We start from the raw sequence: 24,630 nt of genomic DNA on the forward strand, positions 1-24,630 counted from the left end.
ATTGCAGAATGAATGTGTGCATCTCGACCAGTCACCACTTGGAATGCTGCCAGCTCCCCAGCGTATTCCGACTCTGTGATGATGATGGTTTTTCCAGAGGGAAGAGCAGCAGCTCCCTGCCTTGAGAGGCATCAGACCTTGTCAGACCATGACTGCGCCAAACTGCACAATCTGTTACTTGAGATATGCTTGAAACACCAGTTTACAGAGGGTAGCCCAGTGGTAATTCTGGGGGATTAAATACCCCCAAACCCCTTCAACGACCAGCATGTGATTACCTTTGCATTGAAGATATCAGTGATTCAGTCAGTATATATTTAATAGTAAGATTCGAATCAACTTAAGATGCATTACAATGAGGATTTCTAGGAAGAGTTGTAATCTGTTAATCTGCAAACAGATCCATTATGTGGCGACAGGAAGTGTTTATCTGAATGTTATGATTCCGGTTTTACTTGCTGTTTTCAGGTTTAAAAGAAAAAGAAATTGGGTTTAATCAGATTTTTCTTTTTTTGTAATACAAAAAACAATTTCTGATTTTTAATATACTTTAAAATGCCTTAATTGCTTTTACAAATCCTTGTCATTGGTTAAAGTATTCATGATTTATAATAGCTACACAATATCAACAAATAGCTGTGCCAGATTACTAACTTATTTATATTTATATTTTCATGTGGCTGGTCTGCTCCATGCTAAAAAAAAAAAAGGTTTTAAATTATATTCAATTTTGGCTTCTGGCACATGCAAGTTGCAGTGTTCGTACCAATGTTCCGACTAAATCTAGGTCAACAAGGCTCCTAATCTAGCCAACACCTCCCCCCCCCCCCCCCCCCCCTCTTCCAAATAGTTCTTAACTTTCAAAAAGTCTTCTAACTGTACTTCATCACCTCTGTAACTGAGAATGTGTTCCACGTTGGTCCTACCACAGGCCTTGAATAATCATGTTACTCTCTCTCAAACCAATTAAAACAGGCAGTTCTTGACAGTGGAGAACTTTAGACAACACCAACAGCATGTTGTTAATAAAACTCTCAGAAGGCCTTAGCTTTAAGGGAAATATTTGATATGCTGGTTCCTCCCTTAAAAAAAAAATAAATAAAAAATAAAAAAAATGACATATTTTCTCAGTAATTAACATTTTTTTTCAGATGCATTTCTTTTTTAGTAATTAATCCTCATTTTAATCTCTGTACCACTAAATATGTAATGTCTGGTTTATGCAACATAATTCATAAAATCTTACAGAAGAATGGTTTACTAGTTATGTGACAGGAAAGTAGGGTGGGATAGAACAGCACACACCAACATAAGTCAAAACAGGAAACACAGTCATGAAAAAGTGCACTGCACATAAAGGAACACTGAATAAATAAGAAAAAGTATAACCTAGCACTTTAGGATTATTCGTGTTATGAGATTTTCTCTTTGTCATAATTTTCTTCTGACTAGTCTCAGTCTGGGTTTAAATGCAAGCCAAAATTAATTTGAAATAGTTTCTGCATTCAAATTCGATTAAAAAAGAATTATTTTAACATTCAAAATGCTTGCATGAAGAGGAATGTGCATGCTTGGATGAATGTTAACTTAATGTGTTTATATTACAAAAGGAGAAAAATTATTTAGCTAATGAAGCTAAGATGGAATCATCTGATAAAGAAAAACAATGCATTAATAATAATAAAGAAGAAGATAATATTTGGTGAGGATAGCATTTATTTACTGTGAACCTGCCAAGGCTGCTACCCCTATGAATACATTTCATTAAGTCAGGTGGGAACAAATCTAACACATAAGGAATGAACGATGGTGTAATTCTGAAGACAAAATAGAATAAGTGTTAACTGCTAAGAATCACCACCTTGGCAATACATTTGCATGTCCCAATCTGCACTGAAGTCTCTAAGAAATGTGTGTGAAACAACAATTAAACACATACAATCAAAATAAGACATACATACATGCCAATACATGTTGGTTAAATTTAATCTGACAGTTATTTTAAATCTAACAGTATACCTAGACAAACAAATAGTCCTGTCCACTTTATAGATCTTTCAAAGAACCCAAAGCATGTAGGGCATTATTCTTGATGAGCTACAGTACCTTATTCAAATTTACAATACTATAGTACAGAAGCATGTTCAATGACTGTGCTGACCCGGGCTTTCAGAATAACAAAAGCTAGTAGTGTATTTTAAGATCTGAAACAAATGCATAATACAGTATGATAATCTGTCTTGTGCTGAGATTAACGTTCAAGCTTGCAAAGCAGAGATCTTTATTAAATGAATTGTTCTGACTTGCCACTAATGTTTACAGACCCTCCAGCAGGAAATAGGTTATGACTATGTATCTGTTTGGCAGTATGGTTAGGCTTCTGGCCACCCAATAACTCATAGTCAGTGGTCTCAAAATATTCAGTATATGCGAGTCATGCAGGCTGAAGCAGAACTATGAAAGAAATCGTGTGTTTAGTGCTGTTAGCTGGTTCAGAGCATATTGCTATAGATTAACACTGGGGGGTTAACACCCACTAAGAAAACCCTTGTCTTAGCACTGCATCTATATTAAACAAACACACGCTTAATGCTGAAGGTATACAGAGTCACCGAACATACGCTGCGCATCTTGCTGGTGCTATTCTAGCAGAGGTCACAGGTGTACTGGTGTTTTTAATATCCAACAAGGTCACACTAAGTTACATGCTCAGTAGAAGGTAACTCTCCCACATCCCGACACATCTGTCTGCCCCACATGCACTGAACTGGGTCATCATTACCTAGATTTGAGTATCCTTGACAACTTGTGATAAGTAGCGCCCTTATCAGGTTACATTGGTTTCTAAGATGTATCCTGAATTGTTAGAAGGACATACTGGTGCCAGCATTATCTCCATTGCTGGAGATGTTCACCAGGCAGCAGGCAATTCACCAGCCTTTCTTTTTTGGAGGTTAAGCCCACCACACAACGTAGTGCAATTGGCAGTCTCTGCTCGAGTGAGGTCCAGGACTGAATGGCAAGGTGTGTTCAGGTCAGAATTGAGGCGTGCTGTGAGGGGACGAGGGGAAGAGGGGAAGCTCTCATGGTGTCTGCCAGCAAGGTGCCTACCTATCTGTTTCTCACATTACATGAACACTAAATTCACAAGCACCAAAAATACTTCAGAAGCCTGACAATCAAAAAAAAAAAAACATATTGTTTAGGTAAAAAATAAGTTAAATATTAGAACTAATAGTCTGAAACTGGCTATCTCAAATCTTACCTGCAAAAAAAAAAAAAAAGCTGCTGTACTCCAAAATGAGTATTTGCAAAATGTGACTGATTATCGAGGTGTATGTCGAATGCTGGTAACACTTTTTTCGAAATCTACAATGGTTTTTCTAATTCGTCCGATGGTTGGTCCATGTTTGGGGTACAGATTGTATTATGCAAGGTGTACTCTAGACCGCACTACATCATTTCCAAGCAGTATTCTGGGAAGGAGAAACCAGCGCTCATGGCAGCGAATGAGGACTCATTGGGGGTTGTACATATGTTTAAACAAACTGAAAAATGTGAGAGGCCCACCAAGATAGAAACAAAGTGCATAGCTAACCAGGGAAGCTGAATTCAGGGAAGATAAATATGACTTTAAACAACACTTCCCTTTTAACAATCTACTTTAAACCTGCTCCATTTTCTTCTGAGAACATGACAAAGCGTGAAATCAGCTGCTATACTGCAAAGCCAAATGCAAATTGATGCTTTTTTAAGCACAAACTTAACATGTGTTGAAAGACCCTGTGCTGATAAGCCATCTGGTCCAATAATCATATCCACAAAAGAATAAAAAGAAGAGGAAGACGAAGTGAAAGAAACGTGCAATGGCTTCCACGGTGCTATGCAATCAGTGGTTCAGGTGTTCCATGGTGTTATGCAATCAGTGATTCAGGTGTTCCATGGTGTTATGCAATCAGTGATTCAGGCGTTCCATGGTGTTATGCAATCAGTGGTTCAGGTGTTCCATGGTGCTATGCAATCAGTGGTTCAGGTGTTCCATGGTGTTATGCAATCAGTGATTCAGGTGTTCCATGGTGCTATGCAATCAGTGATTCAGGTGTTCCATGGTGCTATGCAATCAGTGGTTCAGGTGTTCCATGGTGCTATGCAATCAGCGGTTCAGGTGTTCCATGGTGCTATGCAATCAGCGGTTCAGGTGTTCCATGGTGCTATGCAATCAGCGGTTCAGGTGTTCCATGGTGCTATGCAACCAGCGGTTCAGGTGTTCCATGGTGTTATGCAATCAGTGATTCAGGTGTTCCATGGTGCTATGCAATCAGTGATTCAGGCGTTCCATGGTGCTATGCAATCAGTGGTTCAGGTGTTCCATGGTGCTATGCAATCAGCGGTTCAGGTGTTCCATGGTGCTATGCAATCAGTGATTCAGGTGTTCCATGGTGTTATGCAATCAGTGATTCAGGTGTTCCATGGTGCTATGCAATCAGCGGTTCAGGTGTTCCATGGTGCTATGCAACCAGCGGTTCAGGTGTTCCATGGTGTTATGCAATCAGTGATTCAGGTGTTCCATGGTGCTATGCAATCAGCGGTTCAGGTGTTCCATGGTGCTATGCAATCAGTGGTTCAGGCGTTCCATGGTGCTATGCAATCAGCGGTTCAGGTGTTCCATGGTGCTATGCAATCAGTGATTCAGGCGTTCCATGGTGCTATGCAATCAGTGATTCAGGCGTTCCATGGTGCTATGCAATCAGTGATTCAGGCGTTCCATGGTGCTATGCAATCAGTGGTTCAGGTGTTCCATGGTGATATGTAAATCAGAATTCAGGTGTTCCATGGTGTTATGCAATCAGTGATTCAGGTGTTCCATGGTGCTATGCAATCAGTGATTCAGGTGTTCCATGGTGCTATGCAATCAGTGATTCAGGTGTTCCATTGTGTTATGCAATCAGTGATTCAGGTGTTCCATGGTGCTATGCAATCAGTGATTCAGGTGTTCCATGGTGTTATGCAATCAGTGATTCAGGTGTTCCATGGTGCTATGCAATCAGTGATTCAGGTGTTCCATGGTGTTATGCAATCAGTGATTCACGTGTTCCATGGTGCTATGCAATCAGTGATTCAGGCGTTCCATGGTGCTATGCAATCAGCGATTCAGGCGTTCCATGGTGATATGCAATCAGTGGTTCAGGTGTTCCATGGTGATATGTAAATCAGTAATTCAGGTGTTCCATGGTGTTATGCAATCAGTGATTCAGGTGTTCCATGGTGCTATGCAATCAGTGATTCAGGTGTTCCATGGTGTTATGCAATCAGTGATTCACGTGTTCCATGGTGCTATGCAATCAGTGATTCAGGTGTTCCATGGTGCTATGCAATCAGTGGTTCAGGTGTTCCATGGTGATATGCAATCAGTGGTTCAGGTGTTCCATGGTGATATGTAAATCAGTAATTCAGGTGTTCCATGGTGCTATGCAATCAGTGATTCAGGTGTTCCATGGTGTTATGCAATCAGTGATTCACGTGTTCCATGGTGCTATGCAATCAGTGATTCAGGCGTTCCATGGTGCTATGCAATCAGCGATTCAGGCGTTCCATAGTGCTATGCAATCCGTGGTTTGTGCAGACATCCGTTTGGGATGGAAACTTTTCCCAGGACAGCATAATCATCTGAAATCCTCTAGTGATGCTCGAAGGTGGTCTGGGTACAGTAAGAATCATTGGTCATGCACAAGTGGTTAAATATTCTACTGAAAGAACAAAAGATTTCAACTTTGGAAAGGAACACACACCAGGATTTTGGATACAGAAGCACCTGCCAGCTGAGTAGCCTTAATCACAGTCTGTTGGATAATGTCACTGAATGTAACATGAAGCCTTTATACATTACAGAATACGTTCCAGGGATGGGTGTATAACAAATTAATCATGTGAGGGACAGCTCATTTACACGGAGGTGTGAGAAGCATGTCACACCATGTTCTATGTAGGTTGCTGGTGGTTTATAGTTCATATGTATGCCTTAAAAAACGACAACTTTTGTTTCTGCTACTATGACATAAAAAAAGAAGCTGTAACCAATCAAAAACGATAAAACAAGTGGAATCTCTGCTATTCATTGGGATTCCAAATCCTGCCATCCTGTAATGGTACAGTACAGTTTGGATAAACAGAAGTCAGAAAGAGTCCATTGACAGCACAACAGCAGTTACAATTAAACTCAGGGTGGATGCACTTAACTTTTTTATTAATTAAACAGGATCTTCAAAACAAGGAAAGACACAGTATACAAGGAAAGACACAGTCTCGCTAGTATACGATCCTCGAATCTGTCTCAAATTGTATCCACACGGAACATTACAATCTCCTCATACACTCAATGCGCCCTGTACTTATCTCTTGAATACACACAATTTCACTGTTGATATATTTTTAATTGATGTCTTAGTGCACACAAATATCTTCGAAAGCATTGCAGGCTCACTCTGATTGGCCCCAACACCACTGGCGTGCACTCTCGTCTTTTTCTTCATAAACTTGTACCACAGCTGTTATTTTTAGATAATAAATATTCCTGTAAACATCATTATCTAAAGTCGTTTGCTGTTTATAGTTTCCTTTAGAACTTCTAAAATTTGAATTTTTATAACACTTAGAAATGAAAACCACATCCTAAACAAAAACAAAAAAAAATATCCAGCATTTTTATTACTTTCTGTAAATGTGATGAGTAAAACTCATCTAATCTCAGATATTAATTTTAACACCCATCTGCAATAATATTACACAATCTCTTACATTGTTTTACCACTAGGATTAAATACGATATTGAGGGCCTATCTGAGCTAAACCCTGAACCAACTAATACTAGCTGTGGAAGTCATTTCTCTACCAAATACATCACTTCTGGATTAACAAAACAAAACAAAAAGTCAACATGGTCATGGTTTTTATACATGCAAGGGAGAGATGGTTGTCTCCACGTATTGTTTACTAACCTTTTAGTAAACAACACAATCAGAACTTAGGCAGCAGTGTGGAGTAGTGGTTAGGGCTCTGGACTCTTGACCGGAGGGTCATGGGTTCAAATCCCGGTGGGGACACTGCTGCTGTACCCTTGAGCAAGGTACTTTACCTAAATTGCTCCAGTAAAAACCCAACTGTATAAATGGGTAATTGTATGTAAAAATAATGTGATATCTTGTAAGTCGCCCTGGATAAGGGCGTCTGCTAAGAAATAAATTATTATTATTATTATTATTATTATTATTATTATGTTCCCGCAGTGCCACGGTAAAAAATTGAAACTTTTACAATGCTCTATTTGTTAAAGCGTTCTACAGACCCACAACATCAAATTACCAAAAGAGGAGTCGGGTGCTGTCAGTTGTCCTCTACAGATGAGTTCTGCTTGCTGCTGTACATCTAGGCTTACCACTGCACCTGGCTTTGCAATCCAGCATGCTGACTCGTAACTGCAAAGATAACAGAAATGGAGACGTAGTGCTGCTGCATCAGCATGCACGTCACTGTTTAACACCAAAGGTGAAATCATGTAGGCCTACAAAAACAGATTTGGTATTTCAAATCCGGTCATGTATTATGGATGGTGCTGCTCCCAAAGTAGAAAGCACTGTTCAGCTTGAACAGCTTGGACATTTCATTTGTTTAACCTTTTAATTCCGATAACACAATTCCTGAATTTGCAGCAATCTTTTATAGTGGCAGAGTAGGAGGAGGATGTGGGCAGGGCAGAGGCCCTGTACACTAAGAAATGTGTGTTTTGTGGCTGCCTATGCACAGCTACAGGTGAATGTAATTGTTTAATTAGTGTGGGGATTGTGTAAGTGTTGAATTGGTTTATTGAAAAGTGTGGAGTGTGGCCAGGTGGTATTTGAATGATTGATCAATAACCCTCGGTCACTCCCTATAAAAAAGGACAAAGGAATAAATGTTTGGTGTGGGCTGTGTAGGAGAAGGAGAAGGAGAAGGAGAAGGAGAAGGAGAAGGAGAAGGAGAAGGAGAAGTGTAACGAGTAACGAGTGAGATAGCAATGCTTGGGTGCTGTTTTGTTTATTTTGAAGAGTTCTGTGTGTAGTTCTTTTATTTTTTTTTTGCAGAAATAACTATTGTTGTGTGCTCTGTGTGAAGAGGATAACTGACCTCAAATCTAAAATCCTGGTCCAACCCTTAACAAAAGATATTGTAGGATACCATACTCCTAAGTTGTTACTGCTATGCTAGTGATGTTGGAGAAAGGTCTGTGTACATTCTGGCCAATCGTTTTTGCATTCTAAATCGGAAATCAGAAAACCAGAAAAGCACTTGTTTTTTCTATTTCGGTTTTTCATAAAAACAAAAATCGACCCGTTTTTCATTTTCCAATTTCTGAGTTTAAAGTACAAAAACTGATTCAGGCTTGTTTCCCATTTTTCATATTGTTTTTTGTAAAAAAGTATTCGAAATGGAATAATCTGTAATACAAAACTAAATAGACCATTTAAAAAAAAAAAAAAAAGTACTGATGCATGCTCTACTCGTATCAAATGTGTCTCGTTGTTATGACAGCAGTGTGGCGTAGTGGTTAGGGCTCTGGACTCTTGTCCGGAGGGTCGTGGCTTCAATCCCAGGTGGGGGACACTGCTGCTGCTGTACCCTTGAGCAAGGTACTTTACCTAGGTTGCTCCAGTAAAAACCCAACTGTATAAATGGTTAATTTTATGTAAAATAATGTGATATCTTGTACCAATTGTAAGTCGCCCTGGATAAGAGCGTCTGCTAAGAAATAAATAATAATGACGTTTTCTGCAGTGAAACAAATTGGGTACCCCTGAAAGGGGAGCTCTAAACATACGTGAGCACCCTGGACAAATGTGCTATGATAATATAATCCAGTTAAGTTTATAAAGTTAATTTATAAAGCCGGATATAAATATTAAGAACCGTAGGCTACCTGGATTGTTTCCCTTTATGTGAAGGCGTATTATGTTTAGTATTATTATAATGCACTGTACCTGAGTGATACAAGGATGATTATTATATTAACTTAATGTAGCCCTACGGCTGTATTGTAATACAGTACTTTGTAACAACTGCTAAATTAATTAAAAAATAATGTTGGTAAACAGACAGAACACTTCCACGACAATAATCACAGGCGCATCATCATAACAGCGGGACACAGAGAGCTGGCCGTGTCTGACCTTTTTTTTTTTTTTTTTAAGTTCTTGAAGGAGCTACATAATTTAAGATATTAAATGTTGTGGAGTGTTTTCATGCTGCAGTGGGGGGTTCTTTTGTAACAGAATATGGAGAAGGGTGGGGGTGAATTCTGTTTACAGTTTCGCACTGTATCGCAGTTCTGTCTTTTGTAAGAGCTGCAAACCGCAGGGAGAGAGGACATGTTAGCATCTTACAAAGCTTGCCATAGGATCACTAAAGGGGGCTGGCACGCTTGGTTGAATAGGTCTGTCCCTCTTCCGATACGTTAGTATATCTATCTTTATTGTCTCTCCAGATATCTGCTTGAATAAAGACTACCTTCTTTATCACCGACTCTTGGAGATTGATTTCATTTTCCGTCCCTGCATTCTGTTATTTATTTTTGTATTAGATTATTCTATTTCGAATACTTCGTTACAAAAAGCAATATGAAAAATGGGAAAACAAGTCTGAATCAGTTTTTGTATTTTAAACTCAGAAGTTGGAAAATGAAAAACGGGTCGATTTTTGTTTTTATGAAAAACAGAAATAGAAAAACGAGTCATTTTCTGGTTTTCCGATTTCCGATTTAGAATGCAAAAACGATTATAAATCTACATTGATAATATTTGCATAGTTTTCAGTGTGAATGTTGCCTGTATTACCCTTTTATTGTGGTCACACAATTCCCTTCACAATCATACCTGTAAACTGCATTTTAAAGTTAAATAAAAAAAACACACATTCTCTATCAATCATTTTGTAAATATTTTGCAATGGTTTATTCTCATAAATTTCTATGAGCTAACACAAAGTATTACATTATTTTTAAGTACAATCCAATAATATGGAACCAAGCAGTAATGAAGTGATTAGTGGTAGCACACCTGTAGCCATTTCACTAATGAACTTCATTTGGCAGTTGAGGGTGTAGGTAGCATAAAGTTACTAACTAAGCAGTTAATGCAGTCCTGTTTTTTGTTGAGGCTTGAATCACTCAGAATTGCTGCTCAGCTAATAATAGTACTGTATAATATCAAAACATCTTCTTAACTTACCATGAGTGTTAATCTCGAGGACAGCTTTGCCGGTTCTTCACACAGACATAACGCAATTCCTTGGAGCTCCCACAATATCAAAATCAAATCCTGCTGCCTGACAAAATCTCTGAAGTATCGCTGAACTAGATGGAGAAAAGTCGAGAAAAAAAAAACATTAAAAATAGGAAGCTTCTTATTTAAAATCATATCTTTAAAAGGATCTATACCAAGTCAATTCAACATTTGGAACAAATACGTTTACTGCAATGTCAGTACTCCAGCTTCTATCATTTGTTCTGCTGCTGGTCAGTTAATTGTATAATGAAAACAGCAAGACTGAAAAAGCATGCAATGTAAGTTTTTACATATTTGGTACTGTAACATACTTGACAAAAGAAGGTTTCTACTTAGTTGCATGTACAGTACTGTTATCAAGGAGGTTATATACTTAGCACTTTGTGGCAAACAACAATTAGAGCATTACCAAATTAGGCAAGGCCAGTACAATCTCTATTGATGAATGCACATTTTCAGGCTCTGGTCCAGTGTCCTTAAAGCTACAGTACACTGTCCCACCTTGTTCAGTTATACATTAAAAATAGAATTACAATGGTGTTCAGAAGTTTGGAAACAACAAATGATTTACAGCAAGACTAGGGGTAGGGATTGTATTGCCCATTTTCCTCACTCAGACCCCAGCTTACTAAACACCCTGGTATCTCGGAATAGATAAATTGCAGCAGTGGGAGGTTATAAAAAAAAAAAAAGAGCACCATTTTTTTTTCTCTCAAATGGTGTTTTTGTTACAGTAATTTTACACAAAATATGCAAAACATCTTTTTAAAGCCATATTGGGCACACCAAAGGAAAAGCCTGGGTATGAACCACCAACTATAGCCAAAGCAATCATAAACAGCTGTGTTTTAAGCATTACCATATTATTTCCATCATACCATTATCATAGCCTCATCTTCAAGCAGTTGGCAGTCATTTTATTACTTGATTTCTTCAATTTAGCCATAAGGTTGCTGGCCATGCTAAAGTGGACAGCCACGGATCAACCAGTTTATGACAGAAAAAGACTACATAGTAATATCTTGATTCACGTAACTTTTAATCTGTGTCGTGGATATTAGTCGGTGATTTTATTGAACAATTTATCTTAAGGTCCAGAACTAAAGGCTGAATCAGCTTTTTTACTGGCAATGTGACAATACGGTTCAAGCAAAAACATCATATGAACACCATGTTAGGGAAAGAATTTGCAAAAATGCAAAAACACAAGGCTTATCTGAGGCCCGTTTGATGTAACACTCTTTATTTTTAAACATCAAGTAATGGCGTGAGAAAATCAAGTTTTAATTAGTCTGCTGTGACCAGAATACGCCTCAAGGCCCAAGTAAAAATAACAATGAGAATGCATTCCTTAAGGGAAACATTTTAAATCCCACAGAGATATGCACATTAAAAAAAAAACATGGTAAACCCATGCTAAACTATGGTGTGGTAAATTCACAGTCTAACCAAATTTATTGTGGGAAACTTTCATAAGGAGCTCTGCAAGGATTTGTTTATATATCGCTTTGTTTACAGGTCAGAGTAAATGGAGAACAATCTGAGGATTAGCCAAGTTTAGGGAAACAATGCTGATATTGCGTTAACCAGAAAATCTGTCAAATAAGTTTTTAACTTAATAGATCCACTCAATAATATCTAGTCTTTTAGATTTTGACAGGTTTTTCTGGAGTAGGGTGACCACCCATCCCGCCTTGGACAGGACAGTCCTGATATTGGGGGTCAGTGTCCATTTCCCAGAAATCCTCTGCCTTCCTGCCAGATTGCCCAGATTCCTTGAGTTACATCTGAAAGAACGTTCAGTATATGTTGTGTGCAGTCTCTGCGTTTTCCTGTTGTACTGGGCACTTCCAAAATACTACTAGACAGGGTTAAAGGTGGGGAAGTAATCACACGTTATTCACATGTTGTTCAGAGAGTTGCCACATGGAGTTGAAGTGTAATCTGTGTTCATTTAACTTGGTATATATCCGAGTTGGGAAACTTTTCCAGAGCTCTATGAATCCGACAGTGGTGAGAATAAAACTAAATACGCCAAGTTATGAAGAGAATGTAGGAGGTCCTGAGCTCTACTTGTGGCCAGGGGGTTGAGTCACACAGTCTAAACGGAGTCCTGGCTGGAAGATGTACTGTCAACCACATCCTATTAGGCCCACTGGAGCAGGTGGGAAGAATATCACAAACAGCACACATTCCATTGCTCAGAGGCACTTGTTATGAATCCAGCATCTCAACAACACAGACTACTGTAGGTTTGCCAATGAGGATGACCATTTTTTTCCATTGCAACAAAATGTCATCACTGTGTTTTGGTGCTGTGTTTTTTTTTTTTGGTTTTTTTTTTCAAAATGAGGAAGGAAAATATAAATAAACAAATGACGCCATTCATCTGAGCCATTTAGCATTTCAAAAGACTTAAATGTCAGCTGCCCATATAAAACTATGAAATAACAGGTCTGTGTTTTAAAAAGGCTTAGCTATTAAATAGACATTGAGATACAGCTCTAGGTTTTAACAAACCAAGTTTTAACAATGCAGTTTACAGCATACAAGTAATCCCTGCGAGTAACATACACAGACATACCTGTAATCCCTCGCTATTCACTTTCATTGGAATTCCAAATGGCTCTTTTTGGATACACAAATGTCACAACGTTTTTTTCCAATGACAGTGTAGGGACAGCAGCCTGCCACGCTCAATGACCGATTCGGTTGAAGCAGAACAGAAGCTGCACCTAACTGGACCTTAAACTCTTGTCATACTGTACAATAGCCTGTATAATAGCTAGAACTAGAAGACGTACAGTATCAAGGCTACGTAACACATTTGCAATTACAAGTAGGAGAATTTCTACCTACCAGAGCAGATACTAGTGGACAACTTTGATGGACAACCCTACAGTTTACAGTTTAGATAAATACAGATATATACACAAACAATGACATACAGAAAGACTGTCAAACAAAGCCTCCCTATCCCCCATATAATGACACATTATATAACTTGTGCTGAAGAAGGTCCTTGGTATGTTTTATCCCTATTGGAAAAGCAGTGATCTAGCTACTGTATATGCAAATCTCTAATATTACAAGTAGGGTCATCGCCAGTGGAAAACTAGTGGATAACCATAAAATGTTTATATTATACTTTAAACAAATGCATACAAAATAAGGGCTGGCTTAGTGTGAAAGGATTGTTTAAAAGTATCTTAATTCATACATTTTGGCTGCTTTAAATCATACTTTTGGACTTGCCTCTGTTTAAAAATGGAGCTCTAGGAAAGCACATTTCTACTCTTTCATCAAATGCAATTAAGACCCTGCCATTATCTGAACAGCCTGGACAATCTTACAGTTCTGCCTGAATAAATTGTGCAATACATTTTAAATGCTAGAAGCAGAACATTTGAATTGAAGGAAATATCATCATGAAAAGGGTAATTATAAAAACAAAAATAATAATTGAAACGGTTTATGAATTAACCCATTATGTAAGGACAGGCTACATTGTAATTTGTTGGAGCATTTTTAACTATATTGCTATGATAACTTTGTTAATTTTGTTAACCACAAAAGTTAAGTCTAAATGTAATGTATCAAATTACATAAATACCGCTTGTTCAAAGACAAATTATTTTTTTATTTAATGGGTTAAAAACAGTAGGAAATGCACTACATATGTATAACAGCACCGTGGTAGAGTTTCTATATTACAGAATCTAGTCTGGGACACACTCTGTTGTCTATGCTTACCAACTGTCCGTTTGAGAGAAGTGGTCCCCTTGAGATTGCTGGATGAAATTCACTTTGTGATGACAACCTTCTGCTCTTGCATGTGTTCACCATTCCACATCAAACATTAATATGCTTGCACTGACATAGTTTTAGATCACAGTACACAGACTGCAGGTTTACATTTGTTTTGTTTTTATATTGTCAGTGTCTTCTTGCTAACAGTGAGAGAGATCAGTGGCAGACAGGTACAGTGCAAGAAATGGCATGGACTTAAGGTCCTGTACCGTAGTCCCTGCACAGCTCAGCCTACAGCACAGAAATGCTAACACAATCAAAACATCAAATCAAGTGTAAACATGCATACTGGTTCAAATCCTATTAGAAATTAAACAGAATGGTCAGCGACTAGCAGCCCACCAACACAGTGTGTGAGGACACTGTGGGACATGCCATCTGTTTCACTTTCTAGAAAGTAAGGGTTCTTTATAGAATCGGAAATAATAAGTCTGCCAGATTCTCAGTAACATCCACGCGAATTAAAAGAGCATCCTTATCTTTCCCCAGCATGCAATAATGTGAACTAACCTGACGCAATATCAACATACAACACACGCAACCACTATATGTCACAACAAAGTAGAGAATCATAACCTACATCCACAGAATGTAAATATAAAAATGTAAAAGTATGTATTTCTGCAGACAAGCACCTCACACTATCTCCATATTCTGATACGTTCAATAACTTGTGGTTAAACAAAGACACATGCACTGGCTCCTACACTGTGCAATGGGGATATTTTTTATTCCTTATTGTCCTGAAATATATGTATCAGTACAGAGGCTGCATGGGAGCAAACCAGTGTCCATTCACTCATCAAACAAGCCTCTTAACTGTTCAGCTCAGCTAACCAGCAGGGGGCAGTGCATCACACAGCACTGGAGCTTAGCTGACAGTAGGGTCTATTGTCTTAATTGTATTTTTCAGAACACTTATTGAACCAGCTTGCTACTGAAACACAGGTAATCCACATTGGGCTATTACCCATGGCAACAAAACTGCAAAAACAACTACTTCCATGTGAAGAGTAACAGACTGACCATCCATCTGTGAATTTCATGGTATTCCACCGTCAGCTGGTCCCTTGCATGTGCTGACACCCTCCCCAGTTAAAAAGAGGTCATGCGGGTTTTGTTCCGACAGACAGCGGACTGACATTCAGGCAGCCAAACACATTCCAAGGCATTTTCCTCATCAGCTGATGCCAGATTCATCTGATAACTCAAGACTCAATTTCTCCATCAAGGATGCAGAGCAGAGTGCAGAGATGACCCCCGGGCTCAGGCTCAAGCTTTTCAGTTACATATATTAAAGAGAAAACAGGAAGACATGCTGCCTGAACTCCATGAATATAAAAAACATCCAGTTCAGTTCCCAGAAACTCATTCCAAGTGAGCTTCTCGTTTTCCTGCTGTCTACTCTGTCTGGCACCACAGTGGTACAAAGATAATGTTAAAGAACTACTCTCAAACTGCTGGCGCTATATAATGCTCTTACATAGCAGAATTAATGTGGCGGACAGCTTAAAATAATGAGGAAAATGCTAAACATAAAATATGTTATTAAGTGATAAAGGGGCTATGAGTCTGGGAATAATGGAGTCAATTACTCTACTTATGACCTGACTGTTTGTTTTTTAACATACAAAAGGGTCTTAATAAGGTCCTGTTCCCAGGAAAATAAAACATTACAGGGTCTAATTTAAAGATCTAAACACTGCTGTCCTTAAAGTCTATTTGAATCCCACTGTTTTCACAAGTTCTGCAGTGTAACTGCAGTGAGACCAACCAGCTGATCTTAACTCAGATAGTTTGAAAGTGAGCATCTGCTGTGTGTGTATAAATGACAGTGCACTGCAGAAAAGGCTGTTCTGTATTGTGTGCATACAAGCCTGGATAGACTCGAGATTGATGTGTCAGCTCACTTCTCTCATCTTCTGGTCTGTCAGCCAGGAAAACAGACCTTTGAAAATGACACGTCACCAAAAACCATGCACCTAGTTCTGACAACGCACAGTGCCATCCGAGTAATGCCAAGTCTTAGGAACACAAACACCGCTTTGATTTTGTTATCCTGTTTTACCATATACCTTACACAAACCGTACACAAAAAATATGAGTTTACAGTAATTATTGAGAATGCAGAGCACATAATTACAGACGTGTAGGTTACCTACATTGTGATGCTGTCGAGATCTTCAGCTAAGAAGTGTCACGAATTTGGATCATAATTGGATAAGTACAATAGTTCATCTCTATTTTTTGTTATTTATTTATTTTTTTATAACACCAATAAAATTGAGAGAAAAAAAAAAAACACCTAAAAAGGTAGCTTCAGTTTTTGAGATGCAAGTGTGACAAATACACTGCCTGACCTCTTTAATATAACCTTACCTAATGTCTAGCCACCCTGATCACAGCCTAGAGAGGAGGTGGTACAGACTCCACAGGGTGCTAGAAGGTGTGTTGTGGGACATTAATCCATTCAATCGCTAATATTTTAATACTGCTGTGCTGGTGGTGAGGTAAACAGTTGATCGGGATGACAAATGGGACAATCAAATTAATCTCAGACATGCTCACTTTGAGATCTAGAGATGGCCATGGGAGAAGCCTGAAGTCTCTGTCATGCTCCTCAAACCAGTCTGCACAATTCAGGCATGCTGCTTGCCAGAACTATCGCCACCAGGGTACATGTGCAGGATTGATCCTGATCTGCAACAATGCTTAAGTAAACTACAGCATTCGTTCTGTCTTTCAGGGCAAGGTATACTAGGAGAACATGCACCACACCAGGGCAATGTAAATCCAATCAAAAGTCCTAAAAAAAGTGGCAGTCTATATCCACTGCATCTCAGTCCGGGAACATTCTTACTCAGGGGATAAGAAACGAGCAAAAAACTCATGATTTTCATGCTGGATATCCCTACAACATATAACCACAGAAAGAAAATTAAATGAGTGAGGGCAATGGGGCAGCTTCATTATCCAGGGGAAATGCTTTACTTTCTGACAAACAAACAGAAAAGCTGTCATGGTTTGCATGCCTGCTGACAGTTAAATATATATTTGCACTTCAAAAAGAATGAGCGAGTCCCAATTTGGATGATCTGCATCAGAAGATGACGGTTATACCAGATTTAAAGACCTCATTTCACATTCTAATGCCCGACAAACCCAAGCATGAATGGAACCCAGGTTAGTTTGTGCTGATCTTGACAGCTTTGCAGCGCTCAGAAGGATGCCAGATAGTTCAATAAAAGAAGTAAAGCCCTTTGCATCTGGGATGTGCCAGGGCAGATGCTAATGTAAAGCCCTGTAGGTTTTTACAATAAGGTTACCCCCTGTACAGAAAGAGGTGAATGGGAGCATCTGAAATAGACAATGCTCAGACTTGTCAGCTGTGTTGACAGTATAGCAATGCTATACATAAAGGTGACTCACAAATACGCTCCAGAGCCCACAATGCAGATTTCCTTCAGTTTTCAATACAAACCGCAGGGTGGGCAGAATGCAGAAGTTCAAAAGTGTGCTTCACTTATTAACAGAAATCTTCTCTCGGGATCCCAGACTCCCACAGCCTCCGTACTTCTAAACCATTATTAAGTTGCTTCCTAACAGTGAAATAACAGGATATTCCCAGATGATTACAGTACAGTAAGTAGCTTCTCAAGTCATTTTCAATAGCGTTTGTGCATTTCCTTTAATATTGCATGGTGTTTGCAACCCTTCTAAGTGGTTCTGTTGCTCTAAAATTGAGTTCTTGTCATTTTTTTTCTTTATATCAGCCTTTACCCAACTTTGAACTTCCGGAGAAGTTGGGACTGAACAACCTTCCTCATTCCATTCAAAATCTTACTGTTCAACTCTGCCAGCCCGCCTACTCTACAGTTACATAGACAGGGAGAGTAGTTTTGAAAGAGTGCATTGTCACCTGACCTGAATGGAATGAGAAAGGTAGCTCAGGTAAAGACTGATAGAGAAGAAATGAGAACCCAATATAGGAACCCAGGCCCTCTGCAGGATTGCAAACACAGTGAATAGCAAGAGCAATTACAAAGACATTTGAAACTACTTTCTCTTTAAATAGAACATTACAGTCACATCTGCATTCAATAACAGAAGTCTATTTTGACCACTATGATGAAGGCCTGTGTAAAATATTCCCAATGTTAAATAAAAGACCACTATCAGATGATCCCTTGAGGGGTTGTTACACCCGGGTTGAACATAGAACAGAATCTACTCCGGAGAAGTGTTATTTGTATAGAGTAGAATTATAATACAAATATGGCAATATAATATAATATAATATACTATAATATTAGAGGTAAATGGTGTATTCTATGCTTATTATTCATATTTATTAGTTTGTACCTTGCAGCAAGGCAATATTGCTTTCATAACGTTCTTGGAGATAAGAATTTTTCAGAAAGTGTAGTGGAATCCATGGATACCGTTTAGTTTCGACATGTCGTAAAATGTAAGTGAGTATCACTCTGAAACATGCAGCCATCCATGCACAGCAATTCCTACAGCTGTTTGTTTTGGCCCTAACAAAAATCACTGTAACACTGAGACTTTGTCTCCAGTGAGGAAAAGCAAAGGGTTCTGAATCTTTAATGCACACACACGTTTCTGTACTGATGAAGCTATATGAGCAAAAATAGCCATTTAATGTTTATTTTTAAAATTTTAGTATGCCCAATTATTTTATCCTGTTTCTTTCCCAATTTAGAATGTCCAATTCCCTCACCGCAGAATTCCCCTCAACAGCTCGGGAGAACTGAAGGTTGTGTGCATTCCAATTGCCTCTACCTCAAAGAGACCAGCCCAACTGGTGGCCCCTTTAAGGAGAAGCAGTCCCTGCTGATTTGTCTCCCTAACCCACAGGAGCACAGCCAGGATGTGTATCTGTGCACCCCTGACAGACCACCATCTGTGCCGTTACAAAGTTAGCCACTTTGGTACCCATTATGTCATATCTACTGCTTCGTTACAACAGACCTTTTTTTTCTTTAAATTTGCCCACTATCAGTGGCCTTAAACATTAAAACAAACCCCACACACTCTATTAATCTAGAGAAACGTGGTGAATTACAAAATTTGAATTCAAAATGAATCTGCACAGAAGGAACATTGGCAAGCTTCCACAGGGCCAGCTTTATTATCCCAACTTCTGAAATCCCATTCTTAATATTTCTGTTAGGATCAAGATGTCACATGCAAAAAAATAAAAGGCATCAGATTAGTGCTGTCCTGGCTGCTGTTTAACCAATAGTAATTGGTTAACGATAGTTAAGCAAGAACTATACCTTTGCATAAAATACCTCAGTATTAGTCACACTAAAAGTTGTGTATTGTGTTCAAATCAAATCGACGCCTACAAAGAAAACCACTATAGTAGCAGTAATTCATACAAGACAGGTGCTGCCAGTCCTACTAAGAGACTGCAGTCACATACTGAACTGCACAGTGCAATGAATGCCTCAATTCAAGAGAAAACATCAGGACATCAATAACTGCTCAATGTCAAAAGTGAACCAGTCTCCTTTGAAACTTTAAGCACGTATCCTCAATTTATGCAAAACTGACGCAGTCCACTCAGTTCCCGATACGTTTAATGATCTGTAACATGGTGCATTTGGAAAATAAGATGCCCCCTCATATTAGCTTTAACAAAAAAAGTAATCTTCCCTCGTCAGACAGTATTCTTGGAAATAAAGGTTGACAGACTGAACAAGTTGTGAGCTTTAATGTAAAACAGCACTGAAACTTGGCTGGAAGCAACAGAAGAGCATGAAGATCAGGAAAAGCGATGGTATGTTTGTCACTCTGCAGCATGCTGCTTTCACACTGACCCTCAGTGGCACGTGATGCCAGCACCGATCTGAAACAAGGGGTCAGCTACTATTTGGTCCTGTTTCCAATTTTGTCTTCTGTTCCTGCTTTATACTGCTCTGCAGCGCATCATTTTTCCACGGATATAACTGTAAACTAGTGGAGTCAAGTGAACTTCCTTGTAATTACTTATCAGGTAAACTCAATGAAAATCATGTCCATACTGAAATACATCTCGGGTTCAGCAGGTTACATTTATGAATGCAAACCTACACCTCATGCATGCTCAACCTTTCTGTTTTATTCAGAAACTAACAGTAGGACACTAATATTGGTCGATTGCTTCATTTCACATGAGCAAGACTGACGCACAGTTGTGCAGCTAGACGTTACAGCATGCATGTGCTTTAAAATGCACTTCAATACAACATGCTTGAATTTGATATTTATGGGTCGTTCCATGCCAAATCAGCAGGCTATAAGGCTATAGTACTATAATCCACAGAAATCACCAGCAGCATCACTAGTTTCCTAGCTGCATTATTTTTAGGGATATGGATTTTTTCACCCAACCTGTGTAAATGCCTATATGTGGAAAAAGGCAGGTTTACATTGTAAAAACATGGTGAACAGTCTTAAGCAGGGGTCACTAAATTTAACAATGGGGCAAGAGGATTCTGCATAAAACTGTCTTGGGCATTTCACTATCCTGCAGTACGATTGACACATAAGCACTAGGCTGATTTTGAAATTGCAAACAATAACGTCATACTTACCTTCATAAAAATCACAATGATGTTTATCAGATTTAAATATGCAGTTCTCACAAAGTAATACAAAAAATGACCTAAATATGTACAAGTCTCTCCGCTATAACCCACTGGGATATTTAATCCCCCGCTAGGTCAGACATGCAGAAAACCTTTATGCAGAGGTCAAACAGGGTTTAACCCATGGCCATATGTGCACATCTCAGCTATTTCTTTCAGGATCCTTCTTCACCTGCTTGGTCATCAGGATTAAGCCACAGCAATTGTTTCAATACATCAGATTTCTTTGAAGGTGAAGCTGGGTCCTGCTGACTATTCATTTTACTGTGTCTCACTTGGTTTAGTTTTATTGCAAACCTATTCCTGTGTTTCCAGAGTGGCCTCCTTAATATTACATCCTAAAGAGGTTATTCATTTGTATCTGCTGTGATCAGGTGTGGCATGATTCACAGTTAGAGCAAATACAATTTACAGTCTGATGATGACAAACCCTGCTACCAGTACAGCTGTACAGTATGGATTGCTAATATCTTAACCTTCCAAGCACTTATGAGCAATTATTACACTATCACGAGGATCCTCTGTATGTGAATGCAAAGGTTTTCTTCTGTCTCTTCTGTGACACGCGTGCACACACACACAAAAAAAACTGGTTCTTAAAACAAAAAAGGTTTACTGTGAAATTCCTCTAAAATGGTATCAGCATAACATCATTTGGAAAAAAAATACAATACAATGGCAATACACTTTTTGATATACAGTTTTTTGTTTTACATTCTGAGCCATGTTGTCATTTACAACCTCCTAGTGTTCTCTGACAAAGTCCTGTGCCCAGCAGGCTAAACTACATTTTAAATTGAATAGCACGGTAAGGCACTTTTCAGTGTCAGAACCTGGTATCTATTCACGTTTTTTAGAGGACGGCATCTGATGAATTTGAGAAGAGGCCATACAGACCCATTACTTCATGTGCAGCTCAAATCACATGCCATACTACAGCTACTGTAGTAACTACAGTACAAAGCTACTTCAAATCTACCACTAGCCAGTTTTTATTTAGCATGCCCCTTATAAAAGTTTACCAGTCAATTTGCATGGCCATTTTGCACTTTTCCCATGCTTTTCCCATGGTTATACTATGCATTTACCATAGTTTAACATTGTTTGCCATGTTTATTAATATGCTTTACTATGCAATATTTCTCTGGGTTATCTATGCTTTACCATGCTTTATTACACTTCGCTCTGCTTTTCCTATGGTAAACTTTTGTATGAGACTGTGTACAGTGCATGCCATTCTCTCTGAGATTCACATTGTTTTGTGTTCAGCTCACAGTCTTCCTTCAGTAATAAATGGGGGGATGTTTTCTTGGCCATGGTAATCAGTAACGGCTGGTTAAACCCTGAAGGTGATTCAAAACATGCTGATTGACAGGTGTGCAAGCCCATCCAGAGAATGCTGACCCGTCACAGACGCAATGTTCTTTGGTTGCATAACTCGATTTAGCAGACGCACATGGACAAATATGGGAGGGGTTCAGCTGAACAGCTCCCAAAAGAAAGATGCAACGCAAACCAATACAAAATAGCAGAAATGGATCCTGACAGTCAGTCACTTTCTAGGGTACACAGCAAGGGCCTGTGCTATCAGCTGTTCAGAGATGGGACATATAAAGTGCAATTATACCGTTTTGAACAGTGGAATGCTGCACAAGAAGCAATGGGTGTTGGGGGATTTGTAGTTGGCACAATGTCTGGAGATCCAAAGATGAAACTGTGCTTACATTAACCTGGACCTGATTGGCCTACCAACAGCCTGACTTGGTTTATTATAGAGATTTTACGAGCTTCTACCAACCCTATACATTTGTAATGGATGTGCAATGGATGTATTGCTTATTTTTTTGAATGTAATAAGATTGAGTTTTATTGTGTGATTTTTATCATTTTTACTGTTGCGCTGTCCCTTTAAACCCCAGGGAGACTACTGGTCTCCATAGTAATTGCAGTGCTAATTCGTAATGGGGCCAGCTGTATAAAAACAGGTGGGGTTAATCAGCCAGAGAGCAACCGGGTTTGAGCGATTTGTGAGTTTGAGAGCACGGGTCCGGGAACTACTGTTTGGTAAGAATTGTAACTTTCCAAGTGTAATACTGAGGCGCTGTGAATTGAATAGTTTGCTCCGCTCTATATTGGAGTGGTTTCAGTGAAGTATCCCCCGTGCTCTTAGACGTCGGTCGCAATTGTATGGGGTTGATTACAAAAGAGAATGTGCATTGTCTGTATTCTGAGTTGGTAATTACGATCCTGTGAATTTTGATGTAATATTTGAGCGCTGCATACGAACTTCTTTTCTGTGTTATTGGTTGTTTGACTTTTAGAGTAGCGTCTTTGTCCTGATTATCCTAACTGTAATTGTGTATGTGTTTACAATGTATAGTTATAAAAGGCCTGTTAACTTTTGATCGCACACCTGCACTTTATCCACCTGTGTATTAACTAAAATAGCGGCTATTGGAGGGGTTTAAGCATTAGGTATTTTTTAGGTTGCATGAAGTTTTCTGTTCTTTTTCTATGAAAATCACCGATTATTAGTTTTTTTTAAGTGTGTTATTTAAGGTTTAATATTTTATCGTTTGGGATTGTGTTTGTGGAAACCACTATTTGCTTTGAAGGCTGTTACTTAAAAGTGTTATTGTGCTGTGAATTATTATCTTTTTATTTAGAAGTGTTGGTGTGACATTATTTAGTTTAAAGTATCCTAGTGCTTAGGGTCTGATGGGATCGCTCTTGGTTAAAAATCTGCTGCTATAGTTTAAAGGTTGCTGCTATCAAATCTGCTGCTATAGGTAAAGGCTGTGATATTTTGTTTAAATAAAATTCTTGTTGTTTTTATACCTTGTTGTCCTCACTTTACACACTATGTTGTCTTGATTGTTAAAGAACCTGTTATTTATTTGGAGTTATATTAGCTTCAAATTGGCATAGTCATTGATTCTACTTAATTGTTTATTTAAGAGTCAGTTTAATTATAGGGATAACCGAGGGGGTTATCCTTGGTTAACTATTGAACGGTGTATGGGAGGTGGGCGCTACACATTCATACCTTGAAGTTTTTAGCATTATCTATAGTGTCTAGTTACTAATGAGGCCATGGTAATCCCAGTATTTGTATTTGATGTAAAAAAAATAAAATAAAAAATAAAAAAAATTGAACCAAAACAGTATGTAGTAAAAAAGGAGGTCTACTTTATTTGTTTATTTTTGTTTACACTGGCAGGTGTCACTTATAACTTGATACTGCAGGTACAGTAGTAGCAAAAAATCCTGTTTAGTTAAAGTGGCAAGTTTTGGTTGTCTGCAATTGAAATGACCAGAAAAATCTATTTATTTTTTATTATTAACACAGGAGTACTAAGTGAGAACAATGGATGCATGCAATTAACAGTGAGTAAAGATTTCCATTGTATTAGAAAATGTTACAGTTATGAAAAAATGAAAACTTGTCAAAGCACCACCACAATTCAAATCAACACATAATGAAATCTTCTGACAGCTGCTATTAAAGAAATAAAAGGAGGCGGCATTTGGTACAGAAATGTGTATGAGCCTCTGCAGTGAATCATTTCAATGGAACAAAACAGACAACGTAAGCATGCATTTGAGTATAACTGGCCTCTATAATGAAGACTATATTGCTGACTGCTTAAGTGACTCAGGGGTCAATGTCATAGTCCCCAACACATTTAGCATAGACGGTATATTTAACCTTGCAAATATGAAGTTGAAACGTCATATGCTATCTGAGATAATGGACTGACACTGAAGCTTTGTATATTTCTGATACGAAAGAGTTAACCTATCTTCTATGATACCCACGATTGGCCTGGAGAATCACAAAATCCAGTTGT

At 38.5% G+C, this 24,630-nt stretch overlaps 1 protein-coding gene across 5 annotated transcripts in view; it reads right to left on the minus strand.

The window, feature by feature from the left end:
• Positions 1–24,630, minus strand: part of LOC117964287 (OTU domain-containing protein 7A-like) — a 110,182-nt gene that overhangs the window by 64,064 nt on the left and 21,488 nt on the right. For 4 of the 5 annotated variants that reach the window (XM_058995041.1, XM_058995039.1, XM_058995036.1 and 1 more), the window contains 2 exons: positions 10,257–10,381; positions 7,360–7,472 (listed from right to left, as the gene is read on the minus strand). The gene's annotated coding sequence lies outside the window, so the exon portion shown is untranslated. The remainder of the gene's footprint in view (positions 1–7,359; positions 7,473–10,256; positions 10,382–24,630) is intronic. The other variant, XM_058995038.1, reaches the window with a different exon arrangement.

This window comes from Acipenser ruthenus, chromosome 21 (genome assembly GCF_902713425.1).
Source record: "Acipenser ruthenus chromosome 21, fAciRut3.2 maternal haplotype, whole genome shotgun sequence".
Classification (NCBI taxonomy): Eukaryota; Metazoa; Chordata; class Actinopteri; order Acipenseriformes; family Acipenseridae; genus Acipenser; species Acipenser ruthenus.